Genomic DNA, 5,604 nt, shown 5'->3' with positions numbered 1-5,604 from the left:
GGTTGATGTGTCAGTGTCACCATCAGTTGTTTCACTGCTGACGTCTACTTCAGTCCATTGAACAAACACAGCAGAGTGTTTGAAGTAGTTCAGCCTCTGTCCAGCAGAGGGCGCTCCTTAAATTCACTGTCAACTTCACTTACTGCTGCCCCTGTTGGTCTATTAGTAAACTAAACTAATCAATAAAATATAAATTAGCTGAAATTGTCATAATCCACCCAGTCAAAGTCACAGTTTTTTGATTTAGATTCAGTCATCGTTTCATAGTAACAACACTGCAAAAATGTTTCAAGTATTTCAGCTTTACAGATTCATTATTTAACACCTATCTTGAGTTATACTCTGTGTGGACTGTAAAGTTGAACATTTTTAAATGTTGCTGGATTTCATATTGCAGGACTTTACAGGTCTTGTTTGTGAATTTCCTCTGCCTGCATGGAGCAGGTGATGGTGATTGTTTGCCACACGATTAGAAAACGTTCTCTGAGCAGCGTTATTTCTTCAGACCAGGCTGGCTGCTACAGTGAATCGCTATCAGAAAGTGATGAGACCGGTGGGTCAGTGCTAGCTGGTTAGCATGCTAACTAAAGTAGGAGAAAAGAAGGTTTCTTTCCACTGCCTGGGACAGCTCTTGGTGAGTACAGGAAGTTTGATGTTGAACTCATAATGTTTCTTCCAGACTGATGAGCAAACAGCTGCTAATGCTAACATTAGCTTTGTAGCTATATCAAAAATGCTGGATTAACCTCTTATGGGGCCCCAGGGCAAAGACTTACTAACCCCCATTATACTAATACTGTACAACACCATCTCCTTAAATGATGGGTTGATTAATGGATTAGTTGAGATTGATAATTGATTAATCATTTAAGTCTTTTTAATGTAAAAATACCAAAGATTTCACTTGTTTACAACCTCTCAAAATGCTGATCAGACAAAAGTAGAAATTCAGGGAATAATGAGGTATTTCTTGCTGTTTTCTGACTTTGTCTACACTGAACAATCAGTTGTTTATTAAAGAAAATGAACATCAGATGTATTGATGATTAAAATAATTGTTGTTCATAAGTTTAGAGTTCACCTACGATGGAATAAAAGTAACACGCCTTTTCTCTCTGTTAACTGCTTGACAAACAGAAAAGTTTAAATAATTTGATAAAAAATAACTTTAAAAACAAAGTCTTAAAACTTGAATTTCATACAAAGACTTCAAGACTGACGTAACAAGACGGAGGACGTACCAAATCACGTAGACCCAAAATATCTGAAGTAAACATGAGGCGTTTAGGGCAGCGGGGCAGTTGCCCATTTTGCCCATTTGATAAATAATTAGGTTTCCGTCAGATTCCAGTTCTCTGGAGCAGATTCAGGGGGAAGTCAAGTCTGTTACCCCCCACCTGAACCTGAACCTAACCTGAACCCTGACTCTAACCAGTTATCTTTGCTCCTGACCCTCGGAGTCAGAGGTTTACTCAGGTAATTATGTCAGATTTGTGTTGTCCACACAGGGATCAATGGAGGATGACAGAGTAACCATTGTGCTGTTAATCCTCCTTATCCTGCAGTGTCGGATGACGATTGGCCAACAAATCCTTGCCACTCAGCTGTTGATTTGACCCCCATTGTTTTAAACCATCACTGCTGCGTGACGTGGATTAGTGGCATTCAGGTGACAATGGGATAAACGGACACTGCTCGCTGCTGATCTGCAGGCTGGACCACAGGAAGAGAGAGGGTGGGAGAGGAACAACGGTGTGATTCTGGACAGCCGGTTTGTGCCGTCAGCGGAGACAAAAGCTCCGTTGTTGAAGCTGCAACACACTGATTCACAGCTCAGCTGACAGAGGGAGCGCTTGTTTAACAACACACACTCCGTCCCAACAACGTCCACACAGTGTGAAACAGTTTATGTCAAGACACACTGTTGTACCATTGTGGTTCAGATGAGACAATGCACTTTCTCCAACACTGGGCCATTATACAACTGATCTGATTTTACATTCATATGTGATTGTCCAGACTGTTCTGAAGGTCCGCCCTTTGTGCAGCAGATGATTTACCTCCGCAGACATTATTTGCTGGCACAATCTGATTGGCAACATAAACTCTGACAGGTCCTCCATCTCACGTTCGTCTACTCCAGCTCTCAGACCTTCACTGGTTTAGTTTGCACTGAGCTGTTTTGTTGTAAAGTTGTGTTTTATCAAATCAAACCATTTTTGGCTGGAAGACGACAGATCAGGACTATAAACATGAAGTGACACCACTGATCAGCTGAATGACTCTTGGAGTTTCCCACCTGGCCATTGCTCTTCCAAAAAGATTTGTCTTGAACAGTTTCTAGAGTGCTGCAGGGTTGTCGTATTTATGCAGGTCGGCCTGGACGTTAGCATCGCCCTGGTTCTCTTGACAAAAAGCCAACTGAATTTTTTCATTGACTTTTGGATTAGAACACTGTTCTGATGTTTGAAGCCTAAATACAATCTCCAGACATAAAAAGCTAATGTTAGGCTATAAACCAACTACACCATGTGTAGTCAGAGGATCAACAGAGTTATTACAGTTCATCCTCAGGGGAACATGAACGTCTGAACCACATTTCACAACAATGAGCCAACAATTCTTCAATAAAAAACAAAAATATGGATCTCATAGTGGAGAAGGAAAGTGAGGGGACCATGAATGTCTGGACTTCAATTCATCAGCTGGATGTGAAGTCGTTTGATAACGTGTTAGTCCAGAGTACTCAGCCTGCCCAGGGATTCAAACCCACAACCTCTCGCTCATCACTGTACTGCTGTAACCTCATTAAAAGGACTTGTTGATTGTTCCCGGGGTGCAGGGCCATCTGTCCATTCAGAGACACTGTAAGCCTGCTGCTGTTTTCATCATCAGCCGGGTCAGCAGGGGACTGAACGGGATTACCCAGCATCCTCTGCACCAGCAGCCATCCATCCATCTAGATTCCATCCCCAAAGACAAATATCCAAATGGGAAAGACGTCTTAGAGTCGCAGTTTTATCTCTGAGTCAACTTTTAGGTCTTAAACCCAGGCTCTAACAAACACTGACTGGTTTTGTCAACTACAGAAACTCAAGGCTGCTGAAAGGAAACTTGACAAAATGCAGATCCTCTGCAATGACTATGCTAATTAGCACATTACATACAGCGATAGTTAGCGACTGTTCAAGCAGGTTTCACTTTCTCTCCATTGATAGTTTGCAACTACGTCCTGAACACTGACCCCACACAGTCCAGACGTATACTGGCTTTGACCTGGTTTGGTTCACTTCTCAAACTTGTGTTGACTCGTAGACTCAGGTGACATTCATCAGACGTGTAGTTGGTTTATAGCCTAACATTAGCTTCTTACTTCAAACATCAGAACAGTGGTGTTCATCTGTGAAGATGATCTGATCAACTAAACCTGAAGGATCAGAAACTTTAGCTGCTCACTGTTTATTTCCTGTGGAGGAACCAGGCTGAAGCTAACTTCCACCTCTAACACCCCAAATCATCCATTGCTTAGAATCAGTGGAATTCCCCTTTAAAACATAAAGTTCCTTTAATTTCTGACCCACGTTTGTCACTTTCTACAGCTGTTTAATTTAAAGCATCACAGCACCTCGACAGAAACACCGAGCCTTCAGACGCTGCGTCAAACATGTGGAGAGCAGGATTTATCTGTGTGTGTGTGTGTGTGTGTGTGAACTGGGCCTGAGTGCTGCTGTCTGACACTGTAATGTGATTACTGCACATGTCATGTCAGTTTTCATCCCGATCTGGACAACATGCTCATAATTAATCTTGGCATAAATCTGGACTTTGGCAGCCTGAGCCTGCAACACATGTTGCAACACACACACACACACACACACACACACACACACACACACACACACACACACAATAAACACATGCACATATGCACAATCACACCGTAAATACACAAATACAAGGCTCAGACACAGAAACACACACACAGCATGTGGCTCAGACTCAGTCATGAGCGTTAATGCTGCTGGTTCAACATCACATCCACTGAAAACAGAAGAAACTCGTCTGTGCTGAAATAAACAAAACAAATCATTATTCACCTGCAGAGGAAACACCTCAGCAGTTATCCTCTGCAGTGAAATCATGGGACTGTGCAGCTGTGGAGGGAAGTTTGAGAGCTCTGCTGCCCCTGAGCAAGGCACCAAACCCTCACCCCTCATGTCTCTGATTGACACCCTGTGCTGCAGTCTGACAGCTCTGTCCTGCACTGATGGACTTTCTTTTTTACAACAGATTTTACAACACTGATCTAATCCTCACAGCTTCTTGGAGCTGGTGTGATGAGGGCATCATCGCCTCTCTGTCAGTGACAGACGTGATAAAAACAAAACACATGCAGCTCCAGGTCGTCCGACCTGAACGACCTGGACTCTGGGTCTTAATGAGCTGCTTCCACAGACGAACAGAAGTTCTGATCGGCCGAGTTTGATCCTCCTCGATCGGTCCTGGGGACGGTGGGATGGTGTGAGAGCAGAGCTCTCCTCCTCCTCCTCCTCCTCTTCTTCTCTGCTTTAATACGACGAGGCCGACACTGGAGGCGAGGTCATTCATTAAACATGACTGTCTAAAAATAAAGGCCTCCTCCTTTCACCGGAACTGCTCTCTTTAATCTGGGCCACAGCTCTGAGTGGGTCTGCATCGGCACATGAGAGACGACATGAGAGACAAAGAGGGACAAAGAGGGACGCTTCACACAGGAGGAGGAGGAGGAGGAGGAGGAGGAGGAGGGGGTTCATCTTCATCCTCACCAACGGATGGATTAGCACTTCAGCAGGGGTCACTGCCTGACCTCTGACCTCTCTCTGTGGACCTCACATTTAGATTATTTACACATGTATGTGACTGTTTATTAAAAAATGATCCATAAAGTTTGAGTTTTTGAATCCTATCTAACATGGACTGTAGCGACAGACAGAGAGGATGATTACAGAACAACAAGAAAACAAAACGTCCTAATTTAGATTGAATTAAAAACACGTGGTGCGACCAGGATACAGACTAACACTGAGGGAATAAACACTGTCAAACTCCAGGAAATAAATCAGCTGTTTCTCTTATTCCTCCTCCTCATCTCCTTCATCCAGATTTCTCCTCCTCTGTTCATCCCTCTCTTCTCCCCTCCTCTTCACTCTCTGTCTTCATCTCCTCCTCCTCCTCCTCCTCTTCCTTCCTCATTTTTCATCCTCGACTTTTTCTGTTTTCCCTCTTTATTTACTTTGAATTTTACCACCTCCTCTCCATTTCCTCTACTCCTCCTCCTTTAATCATCTTCTCTCTGTCTTTTCAAGTCCTCCTCTTCCTCTGCTTTTTCACTTTTTCATCTCCTCATCCTGGAGTTTCTTTAACTCTTATAATCTCACCTTTCACCTCCTCTTCCTGTCTTCTCTCAGACTTTCACCTTCCCTCTCTCCTAATCTTAAAGTGCCTCCCCTCCTCCTCCTCCTCCTCCTCCTCCCTCCTCGGTCTTGTAGGTGAGCTGTATGATTGGGCGGGCAGGTTGGAGGGGTAGGCTTTTGGAAATCACATGGTTCACATTTCCATCTCCGT

The sequence above is a fragment of the Lates calcarifer genome, linkage group LG4 (genome assembly GCF_001640805.2).
Source record: "Lates calcarifer isolate ASB-BC8 linkage group LG4, TLL_Latcal_v3, whole genome shotgun sequence".
Taxonomy (NCBI): domain Eukaryota; kingdom Metazoa; phylum Chordata; class Actinopteri; family Centropomidae; genus Lates; species Lates calcarifer.
Note: the sequence above shows the minus strand (reverse complement) of the source record.